The sequence below is a fragment of the Ascaphus truei genome, chromosome 3, assembly GCF_040206685.1.
Source record: "Ascaphus truei isolate aAscTru1 chromosome 3, aAscTru1.hap1, whole genome shotgun sequence".
In the NCBI taxonomy this organism is placed as follows: domain Eukaryota; kingdom Metazoa; phylum Chordata; class Amphibia; order Anura; family Ascaphidae; genus Ascaphus; species Ascaphus truei.
The window spans coordinates 261,310,645-261,330,956 of NC_134485.1; positions in this window are offsets into that span (position 1 = coordinate 261,310,645).

A 20,312-nucleotide genomic window follows, 5' to 3' on the forward strand; every position below is an offset into this window, starting at 1 on the left:
TACTGTACTGTCCGGGGTGTTTCTCGCCCCCCCCCCTCCGGTGTTCCCGCTGCCCGCGCGGGTCACGTACTGTCCGGGTGTTTCTCGCCCCCCCCCTCCGGTGTTCCCGCTGCCCGCGCGGGTCACGTAGTGGCCGGGGTGTTTCTCGCCCCCCCCCTCCGGTGTTCCCGCTACCAGTGCGAGTCACGTAGTGGCCGGGGTGTTTCTCGCCCCCCCCCCTCCGGTGTTCCCGCTGCCCGCGCGGGTCACGTAGTGGCCGGGGTGTTTCTCGCCCCCCCCCCCCCCTCCGGTGTTCCCGCTACCAGCGCGAGTCACGTAGTGGCCGGGGTGTTTCTCGCCCCCCCCCCTCCGGTGTTCCCGCTACCAGCGCGAGTCACGTAGTGGCCGGGGTGTTTCTCGCCCCCCCCCTCCGGTGTTCCCGCTACCAGCGCGAGTCACGTAGTGGCCGGGGTGTTTCTTCGCCCCTCCCTCTCCTGTGTTCCCGCTGCCCGCGCGGGTCTGCAGATGTTGCAGTTTCCGGTGATTCTCTCCCCTCGGTGCTCCCGTTGCTCGCGCGGGGCGGGAGGAAGTAGCGGGGTGTTTCTCCCCTCCGGTGCACGTCCCTTCCCGTGTGTGTGTATGGGTATGAGAGAGAGATTGAGAGAGTGTGTGTGTGAGTGTGTGTGTGTGTGTGTGTGTGAATATGTGTGTATGGGAGAGAGAGATTGTGTGTGTGTGTGTGGGAGAGAGAGATTGTGTGTGTGTGTGTGTGTGTGTGTGTGGGCGAGAGAGATGGAGTATTTGTGTTTGTGTGTGTGTATGGGTATGAGAGAGAATGTGTGTGTGCAGGACACCAGAGGTAACCCCCCAGTCAGTCACCCCCCCACCCCCCCAGTCAGTCATCCCCCCCACCCCCCCAGTCAGTCAGTCACCCCCCCACTCAGTCAGTCACCCCCCCACTCAGTCAGTCACTCCCCCACCCCCCCCACTCAGTCAGTCACCCCCCCACTCAGTCAGTCACCCCCCCACCCAGTCACCCAGTAAGTCACCTCACCCCCCCACCCAGTCAGTCACCCCACTCCCCCAGTCAGTCAAAAGTCACCCTGTCAGTCATCCCACCCCCCCACCCAGTCACCAAGTCAGTCATCCCACCCCCCCACCCAGTCACCAAGTCAGTCATCCCACCCCCCCACCCAGTCACCAAGTCAGTCATCCCACCCCCCCACCCAGTCACCAAGTCAGTCATCCCACCCCCCACCCAGTCAGTCATCCCACCCCCCCACCCAGTCAGTCTTCCCCCCCACCCAGTCAGTCTTCCCCCCCACCCAGTCAGTCATCCCCCCCACCCAGTCAGTCATCCCCCCCACCCAGTCAGTCTTCCCCTCACCCAGTCAGTCTCCCCCCCACCCAGTCAGTCTCCCCCCCACCCAGTCAGTCTCCCCCCCACCCAGTCAGTCTTCCCCCCACCCAGTCAGTCTTCCCCCCACCCAGTCAGTCCACCCCCCACCCAGTCAGTCACCCAGTCAGTCAAAGTCACCCAGTCAGTCATCCCACCCCCCCCAGTCAGTCAGTTACCCCCCCCCAGTCAGTCAGTTGCCTCCCCCCCGTCAGTCAGTTACCCCCGTCTCTCCCCCCTCTCTCTCTCCCCCCTGTCTCTCTCCCCCCTCTCTGTCTCTCTCCCCCCTCTCTGTCTCTCTCCCCCCTCTCTGTCTCTCTCCCCCCTCTCTGTCTCTCTCCCCCCTCTCTCTCTCCACCCCTCTCTCTCTCCACCCCCTCTCTGTCTCTCCACCCCCTCTCTGTCTCTCCACCCCCTCTCTGTCTCTCTCTCTCCCCTCTGTCTCTCTCTCCCCCTCTGTCTCTCTCTCTCCCCTCTCTGTCTCTCTCTCTCCCCTCTCTGTCTCTCTCTCTCCCCCCTCTCTGTCTCTCTCTCTCCCCCCTCTCTGTCTCTCTCCCCCCTCTCTGTCTCTCCACCCCCTCTCTGTCTCTCTCTCTCCCCTCTGTCTCTCTCTCCCCTCTCTGTCTCTCTCTCTCTCCTCTCTGTCTCTCTCTCTCCCCCCTCTCTGTCTCTCTCTCTCCCCCCTCTCTGTCTCTCTCTCTCCCCCCTCTCTGTCTCTCTCTCTCCCCCCTCTCTGTCTCTCTCTCTCCCCCCTCTCTGTCTCTCTCTCTCCCCCCTCTCTGTCTCTCTCTCTCCCCCTTCTCTGTCTTTCCCCTCTCTGTCTTTCCCCTCTCTGTCTTTCCCCTCTCTGTCTTTCCCCTCTCTGTCTTTCCCCTCTCTGTCTCTGTCCCCTCTCTGCCTCTGTCCCCTCTCTGCCTCTGTCCCCTCTCTGCCTCTGTCCCCTCTCTGCCTCTGTCCCCTCTCTGCCTCTGTCCCCTCTCTGCCTCTGTCCCCTCTCTGCCTCTGTCCCCTCTCTGCCTCTGTCCCCTCTCTGCCTCTGTCCCCTCTCTGCCTCTGTCCCCTCTCTGCCTCTGTCCCCTCTCTGCCTCTCCCCCCTCTCTGCCTCTCCCCCCTCTCTGCCTCTCTCCCCTCTCTGCCTCTCTCCCCTCTCTGCCTCTCTCCCCTCTCTGCCTCTCTCCCCTCTCTGCCTCTCTCCCCTCTCTGTCTCTCTCCCCTCTCTGTCTCTCTCCCCTCTCTGTCTCTCTGACGCTCTGCCTCACACTCTGGATCTGGATATCTTATTTACCCTGTGTATCTTAACTGCCCTATACTACACCGAAATAACCTATATTCTGCTTTCTTCCAGATCTGACTCAAGCTTCACACGGGAGACATTGGAACCCCCCCTAACCCAGAAGACAGGTAGGAAACACATCCCCTCCAATGTAAAACATTGCGGGAATGAGGGTACCTGGACATTGAGGGACTGCGGATCAGGTAAGATCCCAGGCGGGATTGCTGCTTTAAATATTGTGAAGCGGGGGCATCCAGACACTGGTTAAGGGGTGCAGGAAACTAGTCATTCATTTCTGGCTTTTTTTTCTAGATCCGACATTTATACACACATACACTCAATCTCACACACACATACACACACACACACATACACACACACACATACACACACACACGTAACAAGGACTAATTGTAGTATAATGTAATACAATAAATAAACTTATGTCAAAAACGAATGTTCTTATTCGGGAATTTATTCAATTTATGTATTTTTTTTAAAGCGGGGGCGGGGTTGGGGGCGGGACTAGGGGCGGGGTTGGGGGCGGGATTAGGTGGCGAGTAGATTTTTTGGTTCGGCGAGTAGATTTTTGGGTGATTTGTCAAGCACTGTATATATATATATATATATATATATATATATATATATATATATATATATATATGTATACAGTATATATATACACAGTATATACTATATATGTATAGGGATTGTTATTATATATATACTGTATATATACAGTATATATATACAGTATATATTTATTTCTCTTCATGTATTTATTTATTTAGATTTATTTATTAATTGTGGGGCTGCTGTGCGTGAATTTTTTTTATTGGGGGTAGCGGGGGTGAGGGGAGTGTTTGGCCCTTGGTGTGAGTTTAGGACTTGCAGCAGCAGCACAATTAATAAATAAATCTAAATAAATAAATAAATAAATGAATATAAATAAATACATTTAAAATACATTTTTATTGATAGTGTAGATGTGCAGAGGGTCTCCGGAGCTGAACCGCTGTGGTTTTAGGTCTGGGGACCCCCTGCTCCCTAAGATACAGGCCCCTTTAAGGGGTGCCGGTATCCCTCTGCTTGGGTTACAGGCCTCGGTCACGTGATCGGGACATTTAAACCAAGCAGAGGGATATCGGCACCTCATAAAGGGGGCTGTATCTCAGGGAGCAGGGGGTCCCCAGACCTGAAACCAATGCGGTTCAGCTCCGGAGACCCCCTGCACATCTACACTATCAATAAAAATGTATTTCAAATGTATTTATTTATAGTCATTTATTTATTTATTTATTTCAATGTATTTATTTATTTTTGGCGGCTGCTGTGTGTGTATTTTTTTTATTGTGGGTAGCGGGGGTGGGTGAAGGGGGTATTAGCCCCAACGGTGGCTGTTTAGGGCTTGCGGGGGGGTAGCGGGAGGGCTTAACCCCTTCATGACCGTAGCGGTATTAACTGCTACGGCCGTGAAGGGGTTAAGTGCACCCGCAACCCCCCCGCAAACCTTAAACTCACACCAAGGGCCAAATACCCCCTTCACCCACCCCCGCTATCCACAATAAAGCGGGCACGGTGAGTTAACCCCTTCATTGCCTTAGCGGCTATCCGCTATGGTAATGAAGCAGCATTTCTGTATTTTTAATAATATTGAGCAGGAGCAGGGGGCCCCCTGAGTTTAGATTTCTGGCTCAGGGAACCCTCTGCTCACTGTACAATATTATTAAAAATACAGAAATGCTGCTTCTTTACCATAGCGCATAGCCGCTAAGGTAAAGAACGAGTGTTTTTTTATCTATGTGTTTTATTTATACTGTACATGTGCAGAGGGTCTCCGGAGCTGAACAGCGTTGGTTTCAGGTACGGGACCCCCTGCTCCCCGAGAAACAGGCCCCTTTAGGGGGTGCCGGTATCCCTCTGCTCTGCTTGGTTTACAGGCCGCGATCACGTGATCGGGCCCTTTAAACCAAGCAGAGGGATACCGGCACCTCATAAAGGGGGCTGTATCTCGGGGAGCAGGGGGTCCCCAGACCTGAAACCAACGCGGTTCAGCTCAGGAGACCCCCTGCACATCTACACTATCAATAAAAATGTATTTCAAATGTATTTATTGTAATTTATTTATTTATTTATTTTTTGGCGGCTGCTGTGTGTGAGTTTTTTTTTATTGTGGATAGCGGGGGTGGGTGAAGGGGGTATTAGCCCCAACGGTGGCTGTTTAGGGCTTGCGGGGGGGTAGCGGGAGGGCTTAACCCCTTCATGACCGTAGCGGTATTAACTGCTACGGCCGTGAAGGGGTTAAGTGCACCCGCAACCCCCCGCAAGCCCTAAACTCACACCAAGGGCCAAATACCCCCTTCACCCACCCCCGCTACCCACAATAAAGCGGGCACGGTGAGTTAACCCCTTCATTGCCTTAGCGGCTATCCGCTATGGTAATGAAGCAGCATTTCTGTATTTTTAATAATATTATGCAGGAGAGGGGGCCCCCTGAGTTTAGATTTCTGGCTCAGGGAACCCCCTGCTCACTGTACAATATTATTAAAAATACAGAAATGCTGCTTCTTTACCATAGCGCATAGCCGCTAAGGTAAAGAACGAGTGTTTATTTATATATGTGTTTTATTTATATTGTACATGTGCAGAGGGTCTCCGGAGCAGAACCGCACTGGTTTCAGGTCCGGGGACCCCCTGCTCCCCGAGATACAGGCCCCTTTAGGGGGTGCCGGTATCCCTCTGCTCTGCTTGGTTTACAGGCCGCGATCACGTGATCGGGCCCTTTAAACCAAGCAGAGGGATACCGGCACCTCATAAAGGGGGGTTGTATCTTGGGGAGCAGGGGGTCCCCAGACCTGAAACCAGTGCGGTTCAGCTCCGGAGACCCCCTGCACATCTACACTATAAATAAAAATGTATTTAAAATAATTTTTAATGTGCCGATGTTTGCGCAGAGAGAGAGCAGCGGATCTCTCTCTGCTGCAAACACATCTCGCCCCCCCGCCGGCCCATAGTATCATTTATGTATGTGCATATACAGTACTGTATGTGTACAGTACTGTATGTTAGGGGTTATAGGGGTTGTTGTTGTACAGTATATATATATATATATATATATATATATATATATATATATATATATATATATATATATATATATACAATATATATACTGCATTACAATTCATTATAGGAGACGGCTTCAAAGAGAACAGCTCGCAAGCGCCCCCATGTGTTTTTACACGGCATTGCAGTATTGCAGCCAGCCGGAATAAAATGTTTAAATCCCTGCCGGGAAAATAACGCAATGCACTCTGGCAGAAAACGATCACAAACCTGAATACACCCGGTTATACCCGAATTCGCGGGACTAGCCGAGCGAGAATAAAGTGTGTCGCCACTGTATAAGATTGTATCATCTGCATACATGTGTATTGAGGCACCCTAACAAGCTGTAGGAAGATCATTAATGAACACTGAGAAGACTAGGGCCCCCAAAACAGAGCCTTGCAGGACACTGCAGATGATATCCAAGGGGTTGGAGTTAGTGCCCAAGATAGACACATGTTGGGATCAATCTGATAGGCAGGAATGAAACCAATTTAAAGCATGTTTCCCTATTCCAGATCACTGGAGTTTGTTTAGAAAGATAACCAGATCAACAGTATCAAAAGCCTTAGCAAAATCTAGGATAATTGCACTAGTAAGTTGTCCCAGTTCCATTCCACACTGGATCTCATTGCTAACTTTTAGGAGGGTAGTTATCGTGGAGTGTTTGGGGCGAAAGTCAGATTGGAATTGGCTAGGGAAATTTGTCTTGGTATAGTAATCACTTAATCGGGAGTGAACACATTTTGTACCAAGGGCAGCTAGTAAGATCAGCCAAAAGCTTTTGTGGGTTAAAGTTTCCAAATGTTCTAATGAGGAGAACTTGAGGGCTTGATTAGGCTGGTCTGATTTTCCTTACATATTACACGGTATATTACATATTATTGCATGGTCTCTGAAAATGTCAGATAGGATGCCAGAGGATTGATTCTGCTGGGACTAGAGGAGAGAATCCAATCTAGCAAGGAATAGTTGTGAGATTTCAGGTTTGTCCGTATGGTTTTGGAAATTAGTTGGGTTAGGTTAAGTGACTTGAGTTGTATCTGGATTTTGTTGTTTTTCGGGTCGAGTCAATTGTAGTTGAAGTCCCCAAGAACTAGCAGCTCACATTTCTCATTCTGAGAGGAAATTGAGCCAAGAAACTGGGTGTCTTTCCTCTTATCCTCTTTATTGTTTTTTTGCTGCCTGGGACCCATAAATCCATTTTTCGAGAGGTATCTCTCCATATACCGACTTTCCAGTTATTGACGTTGAGGCAAAGTGTTTTGGGGGTTTGGTTTTGTGGCTTTGAAGCAGTTAATGTAGACTCTGGAACCAGCAGAGCTCACTCTGTACATGTCTTACCTCCCTGGCACCATAACAGATGTCCTCTGCTCCCCCTTTGAACCCACACACCAGCCACCCCTTAAGGTTCACCCTGGGGCAACACCTGTCGTGGCCTACCCCCACAGCTAATTTCCCCCTATCCCAGTTAGCTAAGAATTTCCTTATGGCTGAAAGCAGTGGCCCATCCCCCTCACAGCTGAACCATCTCCCATAACACCTACTGCTGGACCCATATGCCCCCCTCTACCATGTTACCTGATGACCCTGGACCTTCATCAGACACTGGGCCGCAAACCACACTTCTGGCCACTTTGTGCAGCCTGGTCCCCACACTGATCCCAGGCCACTGATCTTCAGCTGCATCATCCAGTCTCCCATCGGAGCCTTCCTCCTGTAGGAAAAGACACTGACCAGCATTAAAAACCAAATACCCCTCCATATTAAAACATCCAGGGGGCTCAATGTTCCCTCCCCTCAGGGGTGGGGATGCGTTGGGTAAGGGTAGATAACCCTCTGGAGCCCCCCAACAGTTGTATTAGCACAGACAACCCTTCCCCCATGTTGGAGCCTGCCTCTCTCTGCTGCTGTGGGTGTAAACCCCCTTCCATAGCAACACCCCTGAAGGCCCTCCCGCCCGCTCTCCCGCTGCTTACCACAGAGGGACCGGAACAGCTTTTCTAGTCCCCGCCACCTCACCTCAGCCCAAAGCCATGCCATCTCCCCTTCACTGCTGTCAGCACTGAGCACCATCATTATGGATTGCTCAGCAGCCATCTTGCAGCAAAAGGACACCGCTGGAATTGGAGAGCTACAAACACCTCATGGGAGTGCAAAATAAAAGGATCAAGTATCTGCCCCACATCTCCTTTAATGTCCAGCCTTTCTTAGCTCTACCTCTTCCCTAACTACGGACAACACCCCCTAGCCTTCTTGACACATCTTTTCTTGACCCTCCCACTGACCAAGGACTAGCCACATCAGGCCAACATCATGTGCCCCTTTCCTTAAGGTCTAGGAGCTTCTTTAATCTAAGTTGAAACTTAGTAGCCTACTGTATAAATTTGATATGAAGTGCTAGTTTTACATAGCTTTTACAAAGTTTAATCCATTCCACATAAAGGCACAATTAAACTTTGTCTTGATATTCCAATTATAGTGACAGCTGCCCAGGGTATTCAAGTGACTTTAAATCACAAGTAATGGGCAGAAGAAGGTAAGCCAAGTTCTCTCACAAGGCACTCTCCCGGATAGTGCCTTTAACACAAGTTTATCTCCAATTCATATTAAACTCTTCTTCTTTATTTACAGTATATTTACATTTGACTGCTGGGGAATTACATATTTGCTTTTCTGTCTAACTTGTTATTTCGTTAAACACTGTTAATCTCTACCAGTAATGTTCCAGCCAATATATATTGTTTAAGACATAACTATCTGACAGTCCGTCAATCTCTGCCATTGTCTAGGGGCTTTACTTTATGGAATTTCATGCTCACACTGATAACAATATTGGATTTCACTCACTTGCAGTCACAGTAAGTAACATACAAATAAATATCAGGCAGATGAAGGGGCAACAGCTTCTAAATCAATATGTGTTAAAAAAATACTCAAATACAAAAGCACATTAATATTTACCAGGTTTTTCACATCAACATCACACTTTCTGACCTGGGTTTCCTTCAAGAATGTTCAGGTGTTGTGCCAAGTAGCCAAGCCTGCTTATTCCCCTGGGCATAGGGAATGGTTTAAAGAATTACTGGTAGTAGTAGGGCTATATGGTGGAGTATTATCAGTTCATAAACTTTAATCAAATATAAAGACTCCTTTCCATAATTTCCTTAGTCTTGAAATGAGGTGGATTTTTATATAATATTGTTCAGATGGTGCTCATAATACCATAGTATGCATTTTTCTAGCAACAAGACTCTACCTTGCAAACAATATGGGCTGGCTAATTTCTACCACACAGACACCATTTTATCTATACTTGCTATTAATCCTTAGTTTTCATTCAATTGCAACTTTTATTTGTAGTTTACAATTCATTATTTTATTTATAAAATGTTTTATCATGAAGTTATACATTGACAAGTACCGCTCGTTTTCAAGTATGTCCTGGACATAGAGTTATGATGACAAATATGTGGTTACATTAAGTGAACAGGGTTATACATTATGTATAAAAGACATTGCCTGAACAGTTAAAGATAAAATATGTTATGCAGTAGGTGTATGAAACAGTGACAGACCAGATTAAAATGTGAGACAGCATTAGTTTTGAAAGTCCTTCGACTGGTATTGGCCTTGAGAGTCTCAGGTAGATTCTTCCAGCTGTGAGGTGCATGGTAAGAGAAGAAGGAGCGGCCGGATACTTTGCTGAACTTTGAGACCATGAACAATAATTTGAAGTCAGATCTCAGATGATAATTGATACGTGTGTATTGGTGAGGAGCTTGTTAAGATAGATGGTTAGCTTGCCCAGAAAGTCTATGAAAGCAAGACAGGAAAGATTAACTTTATGCTTAGACTCAAGTGATGACTAATCTAGTTCTTTGAGCAATTCACAGTAATGTATATCGTAGTTACATTGGAGGACAAAGAGGAATATTGAATTATAGAGGGTGTCTAGTTTGCTAAGGTGAGTTTGGGGTGTTGTACCATATACTATGTCTCAATAGTCTATATTTAGCATTAGCATCTGCTGTGCGATGCGCTTGCTGAGCAGCGGGCTTAGCAATGATTTTTTCCTATAAAGTACACCTAGTTTGGCATAGATTTTAGATGTCAAGGTATCAATGTGCAACCCAAATGTTAAATGGGAGTCAAACCATAGGCTCAAATATTTGAAAATAGTAACAGGATAATATTAGAGCTGGTTCTGATCTCTAGCTGCTTCATTGGATGTTAAATTGGAATCAAATCATATGCCCAGATATTTAAAACTAGTAACAGGGTCTAGGATGGTATTATAACACACAGCCATAGCCTCTCTGACCTTCAACACATACTTCAGTCTGACTTTTTGAGACTCGAAAACTGGATTTCCCAAAACAAACTGTTTTTAAACCCTGGTCTAAATTCCTACTTACCATCATGATGCAGCAGAGCGCATATCTGCTATGCTCATGCGGAAGGGCGGCCCTTAACAGTAACTTTAGAGGTTGTGACCTTATTTCCTGAAGCGCTAAAGTTCCGCAAACTTCCTTATTACTTACAAACAAAATGTTTCCATGATTGTGCAAGACGTAAAAATCCCGCACAGTGAATGGCTCGAATCTAAGACCCCCCTCCTCCCCTGTATGTCGCCTTGTGTCGGATCATTTAGTCTGCTGGAGATGATCACACATCGCCCAGCAGACAGAGGCACCCTCACGCGGATGCATGCATGCAGCGTTGCGAAGCCCCCTGTGTGAACGCGGCCTTACTTACAACTGAAAGGGTGCTGCATTTGCAATGCTAGGGACTGTTCAGGGATTACAGAGGGATTTGGGGGAATGGGAGAGGCAGTTGTATGCTACCAAGTGTTGGGAGAGGCTGCAGTAAATAAAGTGTACAAGAAGGCTAATTGTGCAGGCTAACACACGTGGGATAACAGTGTTGTCTGATGAGCTCACCGTTTGTTGACATGTGTAGACGAATTTGTAGAAGGATCCAGTCCCCAGTCCACCTGTAGTCAAACTACAGTCTAACAGCATAATCACTTAAAGATTCTCACCTTAAGATGCAGAATCTTAAGATGCTATGTTTATATTAAAATATATGTTTCAAATATGCCAGTTCCTGTCACAGTTCACTAAAAGAACACTGCATATCCTAAATAGTTGAGAATTATATAAATGTGGGAGGTACAAGTTCTGCAGTTTCTGACAAAGCATTATAAAATGTGTTTTGTTGAAATGTTCTGAATTTGACAGCAGCTATCAGTGTTCTTAGCATTGCTTTGTAACCTTTGATTGAGATGTTATTATATATGAAGCTACTGTTTACGTGAGTTCCACACATTGAATTATTATGTTAAAGTATATTATATGATATTCTGATTTTAGTTATCATATTATAATTTACATGAAGTGTGTGTGAGGCAAGCTACGAGTTAGCAAATTGGAGACAATAATCAATAATCCACCAAATACATGTTAACTTGTTGATATTATAAACTGTTATTAATAGTAGTCTAGTAATTAGTAGTCCAGTAATTAGTAGTACTAAAATAATATTTCATGCATTGCCATGTGTCTAACTTGTAAAACTATTTACATATAAGATAATAATAATAATAATAATAATAATAACAACAACAACAACAACAACAACAACAATAATAATAATAATAATAACAACAACAACAACAACAACAACAACAACAACAACAACAACAACAACAACAACAACAACAACAACAACAACAACAACAACAACAACAACAACAACAACAACAACAACAACAACAACAACAACAACAACAACAACAACAACAACAACAACAACAACAACAACAACAACAACAACAACAACAACAACAACAACAACAACAACAACAACAACAACAACAACAACAACAACAACAACAACAACAACAACAACAACAACAACAACAACAACAACAACAACAACAACAACAACAACAACAACAACAACAACAACAACAACAACAACAACAATAATAATAATAATAATAATAATAATAATAATAATAATAAAGTGATTGGAAAACAGTGACAATCAATGTGCTTTAAAAACCTTTCCCTTTACAAAATGTGTAAAAAAAAATTTCCATCTATTTCTATATTTAAATTGTATCTAGTTATTTTATCAATATGACTATTGCTAGTAAGAGTCTTATAAGTATAAAATTATAATAAATATTTAACTACAGTCATCATCACATACTGATTGAATACAGCAGGTTACAGTAACATTAGTTACAGATGGTTGATCATCATTTATAACCAATTTTGCTGTCAATGTCATTTGCAATGCAACTTCATGCATCACAAGCATTCTTTATTTCAGAAATTGTCCATAGGAAAATTTATTAAGATCTCAATCTATTTCTGCTACGGACCAAAATAATAACACATTTATAAATATATAGAAATTAAACTAAATTTACGCTAGTGAGAAAAATATGGCTGGTTTAAGACTTGAGTAAATGGTGCCCAAGGGCACAAATGTGTGGACGTAGTCAAGATTTTGAGCTTTGGAAATGGAGAAGATAATTAGATGGACAATAACAATGGCATCATAAAAATAAAAACTAAGGGTGTGTGAAGAGAGAGGGCTATTCTTACATTTTGTTTGGTATTTTTAGCATTTGTGTTTATTTGTATTTGTGGTTCTATTTTAATGCCTTCTCTTGCAAGTCTCTCTTTGCACTTCAGTGGCAAGTATATAGAGGAAAGAGGATTCAGAAGGTGAAACATGAACTTTATACTTGAAGTAATTGACAAATAATGATAAAAGAGACCTCAATAGACCCTTGCACCTCAGTTGTATCTTGTCATATATATTTATTATCTCTCTCTCTCTCTCTCTCTCTCTCTCTCTCTCTCTCTCTCTCTCTCTCTCTCTCTCTCTCTCTCTCTCTCTCTCATCACACACATAGGGAAATAAAAAAATAAATGTATGACAATGGAGTATAATTGAATATTCACAACAATCCCATTCCTAATACATTGTTGTGCTGAGAACTACAGTATAATTGACAACAGTTATACAGCTTTTTAGCAACTTTTTTAGTCTTATAGGATTGATTGGTCATTCTTTACAGGTATTATCTAATGTGACCAAGAAACTTTTATGACATGTATTAAGCCAAAAAGAGAAATATTTGCAGTTGATGCAAACAATACTGTGCGTAAAGATTACCTCCGTCAGGAAACAATCTACTACCTGATACAAAGCCTCTGTGGTTCATATATTCATTGACTTTCTCTGTCGGGTTTTCTGGGCAAGTAGTGTTACGCTTTGTTTTAGTTAAGAAAATAGTAATATAACTAAAATTTCAAGAATGTTCTTTAATTTGAAAACTAAATGACATCTGAAGCTTCATTGAAAGCTATTTTTTTATGTTGGGGATGTTGACAAATAGCGGGAAGTCATTCATGAGCAGCTCTTACATTGTAATGAGCAGCAATGACATGATCAAATGAAAATAAATGATTGGAAGTTGCACATTTCTTCCAGTAGTAGCTGTTACTGGGAGGACAGGCAGATGACAATAGCAAAAAGGTCAGAGCAGTATGTTGGCTTCGTCTCAAGACTCTTAAAGGTGCATTAACTCTTCAAAGAGGTTAGATTGAGGTTTTATAAGAACATTTTACTTTATAATCAGTCTGATGTGTCATTTCTTGTAAAGCGTTTGATAAAAATAGAAAAAGCTCAGTTAAAAAAAAAAAGACGTGGGGTGTGGATTATTTTGTGATATTTTTATTGTATAGTTCGTCACCCTCTGTGATAACATTACACCATCTATCGTGCTGCTTTCCAACTTTTATTATTCTGTTGGTGAGTCAGTAAAGAAAAAAAATTGCCTACAGGATACTTTTGAAGAAGATAGGGAAAATGTATACATTTTCATTCCTAGATGTTATGGAAACAACTGCAGTAGGGTAAAACCTATAATCCCATTTTTTAAAACATATAGTTCTGTGATGTTTTAAAAGCTAAACAAATTAATTCTAGTAACACTTGCACCATATTCTTAAACAACAATTTAAAATATGAGATCTGCTTTCCATTGTTCAACAGGGTCCCACATATGTACATAAAAAATACCCCCACTAAGGTAAATTGCTTTCTATTTCAAATTGAAATGTATACTTAGTAAATTTTTGTTACCTGATAACTTACTTAAATGTACAGCTTTTCATAAACATTATACAAAAAAGTTTCCTTTTATGTAAATCTGCTTATGTTGTATATTTTCTTACTCATGGTTATGGCTTAGAGGTTTATTCAATAATCCCCAAAGGTGCCATCAGTAGAAATATCACATTTATGTCAATAAGCCCTTTAGTATGTGGACAGAACTACAGTACTTACCCTTACATACAGTAAAATGATTTTATAAAGATTAAAGAGATAAAATAGCCAGTGTCTATACCAGTTACATAATGGTTCAATGACAGTCTTGTTAATAACAGTCTTGTTAATTGAAAAAGTGTCACATGTCCTATGAGGAGATAATATTTTGAGTTTATTGTTGGGTCTTCACTCTGCAGACTAAGGCCGCGCGTATAGTGCCCGCGACGTCGCCACCCGCAAAAGTTATCATTTAACTTTCGGCGACGTCGCTGGCAACAGGGTGATTGATTGGTTCAGAGACTGTCACATGTGGCGACAGTCTCTGAAAACTCTATTTTAACCCACTACCAAATTTTTTCCTGCTCCGTCGCGCTTACTATAAGCGCTGGCAACCGAGTCAATGGGTTTGTTTTCGAGAGATGTTGCGTCACCGTCGCGGGCACTATAAGCGCAGCCTTAGATGTTACAGTATGTGGTTCTCTTTGAATATAGATGTAGCACAATTTACTGTTGCTGTACCCATGCAAAACCAAGTGAAATTTCTCGGTATTTCATTGCATGTGGTAGCCCCGTGACTGCGGCTGAGCTGCAGCTGCCAAATGGTAGTACTTTGCTGTAACGATAGGCTTTAACCTAAATTCAGTGGACAGTATTCTGAGACTGTTGCTACAGTAATGCACGTGTTGTACATATCTGTGTAATGTAACCCACCCTTTATTTCCATGCACTCTTTCAATGCTAAGAAACTTCAGTTAAAAGACACAGTCAGTCTTTAAAAATGACGTCATATTCTTGAAAGAAAATGAGAGAAACATGTATTGTACTGTATAGCAGTATAAGTTTTATGAAAATATGTATTGCGCTATACAGTAACAGAAAAAATACAGACTTGGGGAAAATAATACAATCTTCTTCTAACAACATGCCCTGGCTGTTTCCTGTACAGTTTCACCTGTAAGGTAATCTAGACATAGATGCATTAATTAAACACTGAGCTGATTGTTCAGCATGCATGCTCTATGTATACTGTATGGAATGCATATGCATTCCATTGAATTTATACACATGCATGGTACAGGTATATGCCAATTAAATTGAATGCATACAGTAGGCATTCCATTCAATTACTGCGAATGTGCACTCTACACCTACTGGATGGAATGCATACGCATAATTCTCAAAATGGAAAATCCATTTGTTTTACAATCGGTATAAATCCGAGCGAGCGATTGCAAATCCGTGGTCCATCTCCAGTTGTGTGTGTGTATATATATATATATATATATATATATATATATATATATATATATATATATATATATATATCCTCAAACCTTCCTCCAAATAACTTGAGGAAAGATTCCTATGTTTAAAAAGGTGTACACCTGAGGTACAATGGGAGTTATGCTAATGCCTACGCATAGTATATTTAATTGAGTTACATTCCACACTTCCTAAAATAATTTCGATAAGAACTATATTGACTTGACAAGTCTAATGCACCTACTGTAACGACTGAAATAGTGTCCTGGTGTAGTGGTGTCAGATTCAACAGAACAAAAACCCACAGCCTCTATTTCCTAGGCAGCATCTCTAGCAGTGTGAGCTAAACCAGCTGCTGGGTAGCAGTACTGTAACTGTCTACTAGCATACAGTATCTCAAAGGGATATCTATTTTGTTGATTCTAACATTGAAAGGAATTCAAGAGAACAGTAATATGTACAAAGGGCTATGAGTTACTGTGGCCAAGTGAAATGAAATAAAACACAGGTTTTCTGAAATACACAAGTAAAAACAATACGAAGCACAGTAAATAAAGCAAATGCAGAGAAAAAGTAATATAACAAAGTGACCTGGTGAAACGAGGCTTCATGCTTAATGCAGCTGCAGTGCCTGGGGACTAATGCGGCAATGCCTGCCGGGAATGGACTCAGTAGTATTTCGGCTTAATCCCCAAACCATGTTATTTTTTTGCTTGCATTAGGCTACAGCCACAGCTCAGTGCGCTAAAGCACCATGCATTGGGTGGGTGGGGGAGGGTTGGACAACATTGTCTGAAAGAGAGTGCACTCAGAGAGGCTTATAAAGGTATTAAAGTATTCTTGATGACTACTACAGTACTAATACACTCTTTCCTTTATATTGACTTCCAAACCCATGGTGAAACATGTTGAGTGGGAGTGTTTGAGGTCGCAGAGCAGTCACAGACGCGTCTTAGTCAGTAAGCCGAAAACCGATAGTGACGTCCGACCAAACCGGAAGTGATGTGACAAAGCTCACGGAGACACCGGCAAAGACTCTCACAGCTGGGGTAGACGGTCCATAACATCGGCGTCGCAGAGGGATCGGAGGCAGTGAGCAGATTTGGTCACTCACGATGTCCTTAATATTGTAAACTGCTTTTATTGCCCATACAGAGTGTGAGTACGGCTCATATTTTTAGGACTTAACGGTTTAATTTCTTACTGATTCCAGCTATGTTCTATAATTTCTTATACTTTGAGGTACATCTCTTCTGAACATACTGTATACAACATACAACATTTTCCACAGTTTTGGATTTGCGTATTACTATTGTTCACATTAAGTAGGCACAGCATATGAGCCAAAACAACAGCTTATCACATTTTTGATGAAAACACCTGCACTTATATTTTTTATGTCTTCCTTTGGCTGATTCTATCCCATGCTCACCCTGGAATTCGAAGAACATTTCAGCCGTTCTGTGACCAACAGAGAGAGTCCCTACCCGAGGGTTTTAGCAGGGAGTTACAGCTTTATTTGTTTAACAACTATATGCACTATATATTGTTAAATGTATTCACTATATTATTCTAGAGAATATCATTTGCACAAGCACTTTATATCACTTGACTAAGCTGTAGGAGCGCCTTTTTTTTAATCACTTTCTTGCATCACAATTATAACTATGTACCCAGGACATATTTGAAAATGAGGTAACTCTCAATGTATTATTTCCTGGTAAAACATTTTGTAAATAAATAAAATTGTTGTACATTGTTGTTTACTGCACAATACTTGTTTTTCATAAGAATTTCAACATTATGTTTTACATGGAAAAATACATTTTTATTAATTAAACTAAATATATAAAAAAAAAACCTTTAACTCCCACCCACCCTTAACTCCCTCTAAACTACAGAGTCCTCTTTTTGGCTGGCGGACTTGCTGGACTGGGAGGGGACCTGTCAGAGTTTGAGGAGGGATGTGTATCAGGCTTCACATGGGAGGTGGATGGTGCGCCTCCTTCTCCTCACGCTGGAGGAGTAAGATATGAAATTCTGGCTGTAATTCTAAATTCTAAATTCTAAAAGAAACCAAAAGTAATTTAATATACACTCTCCATCTTTTTTGTACATACAAAGCAGTACTGTATGCAGCAGTAGCACAGTCAACTTCTACAGTTGATAAACTGACAATACTGCAAGCAGCACTTAATACAACACACAGATAACAATACTCATGTGATCAGTCGACAATATCCTCCATTTCCAATATGACCCCTTGTAGTTGCTGTCCTTCTCCTCCAGCCACAGTGGGAGGTCATCGTGCCAAGGAGGCCGTTCATGCTTCTCCTCCTTCTCGTTGCTCAGCCACAGCAGGAGTAGTGTGTTAGCTTGGCCAGTGTTGCTCTACAAAACACACTGTAATAGAGAGTTTAAACACTACAGTATATTGTATATATCTGTAACAGGTCTTCCCCCACCCTCAGTGTCATGTGCTGGTTACCTGCTGGTTCACAGAAGCTCTGAGGTTCCGCCAGTGTTAGTGGGGAAGACAGGACAGGCTTTTGGGGGAACGTTAGGTTCTTTCTCACTGGTGCGGCACCTCCATCTCTTGCAGGCTCCAGGAGTTTTAGAGGCAATTCCTGCAGGAGGACCCTCTTTCTCTTTCTCCCCCTGATTAATTGCACTCTCAGACAGGGTATATAAAAGAACTGGGACTTTATTCTTCAAACACATGTAGCCCCCTGTAAACAGCACAGGCTATACCTATCTTCCTTCTACTGTGGTAAGTCCTGTTAAGATCAGGCACCAGTAATCATCATGGGTTTTCCCCCTTCATAGCCCTGTCCTGAGTGGTAGACGCAGGCCTGGACTCTGCTGCAGGCGTGAGCAAGAGGGGAGGTTCTGCTGACATCACGAGGGGCGGGACTAGCTCTATATTTAGCAGCCAACTCCGGTGAGTAGAGTTAGAGTTGATAGTGATATCGAGAGTCTGGAGTTGCCAGTTAGTTATGCCGGGAGTATGCAGTTCAGTTAGTATGCCGTGAGTCAAAGAATCCTGCGGATCGGTCCAAGGAGTTGGAGGAGACTACGGTTTCCCCTGCGCAGAGTGCAGGAGCAGAGAGAGAGGAGCGGAAAGATTCAGCGTCCTTTAGTAGAGCTGATAGAATTATAGACTTGGTGGACCAATGCCCTCACCCCACTGCCAGGGGTGATGGGGAGAATCCAAGACCCACCTCGAGGCTAACCTCGGGGGTGGGCCAAGGGGTATTGAAGCCCTAGCCCAGACCATCCTGCCGGAGGAGAGACTTGGAGGGAAGGAGAGGAGGAATTATCTGTGTGGAAGGCGAGCAGTGAGATAACCCGTCTTGGCTACTGTTGTTGCGGCTGCTGGAAGCCATTATCGTTGGGAGATTGCTGCTCTGTCAATAAAAGAGACTATTCGGTATTATCAAAGATTGTGTGTGACTTGGAAAGTATTACCCTGGGACCCAAGGGGTTCTTCTATACCGGTCCTGTCCCATATTCCTGGGAGTATAGAAGATGGAGGCGCTGCACCTCTAAGAGATCATGGAGGATACCACCCCAGAAGCCCGGTCCTGGCTCCCACACAACATCTCGGGAAGCTCAGGCCCTCCTGTTCCTCACAGGTACGCACCACACTGCATGTAATCTGCCCTCATGCACCCTAGACACCACCGTAGAGTCTGGGGGAAGGGGGGAAGCAGGGTTACACACAGAATACAGCTTTAACTGACTCAATTATATTCCCTCCTCTGTATGGTCCCTGGAATCAACCCAGGAAGCTTGAGGCCTTCAGAGCCTATCGGCTGCTTTTCCCTCACTCCCTGTGGGATGAGGGGTAGCTGTCCCACTCCCCTAAAGGATGGGATGGAATGTAGTCAGAGCCCTGACTCTACACTCCCAGCAAATACTCTCTCTCATGGGAGAGAACTAGACCATCACATTTGGCTGTGCAGCCCCTTAAGTACCCTGGGGGAGGGTCCAAGGTCTGAGACCCTGATTGGACATACACAGGCTTTAGTCCACCCCCCTGTCTCTCAATGGTGCTGCTTACTGCAGGTGAAAAACTGGATTGATCCTAACACTGCCTGCACTGGTACCAGGGCTTATGTGTTAGGCACGGCAGATTAGTAGCCAAAAAGAAAGCATGGCTACATATCATTTGTATATAAACACATCATGCAAACATTAAAGGATATACCATAATTACACTTACTCTGATAGGGAAAACTACCAACCAGACGAGATCTATCATGCCCAAGTATTCCAGCGGAAAGAGTTGGTGCAGGAATTGGAGGAATGCTTTGTGAGGTCCATGTGAGCTCTGTAGGGTATTCTGTGACTGTCATCTTAGAAATTATTATACATTTCTAGCAAGGGGCATTCAATTGCAGCTCTTAATTAAACAAGGAAATTATAAACAAAGCGGGGGAGGTGTTGAATGAACTTTAAAAAGTAGCGTTTTATACTGTACAAAGCTGTCTCCATCTCTCCAACTCTCTGGGTATCCCCCGTGGGTCTCTATGAAAAAATGATGTCTTATGTTTAAAAGGCACAGTAGATAAATACAGTTTATTTTAAACCTGAACAATTGCCCACCACTGAAGTCAGTTAAAGAACTGTACTGAATTAAAACACCTTTTAAGTTCACTGTGCTATCTTCCAGACACATACTGAATTGCAATGAAATAAAGAAACCCCACACAACGGTGGGATATGATTCAGTTGGCTGCCAGTTTCTGGAACTCGGTGCACAAAGTTTTCCCTGTGGGGGAATCTCGTGCCTTATCATGGTACTGAGGACAGTAAGTCTATCTACGTCTGTATTTTTCTAATATTTGTATGGTTATACCTATTGAGTTTATATATATACTGTATATATATATATATATATATATATATATATATATATATATATATATATATAAA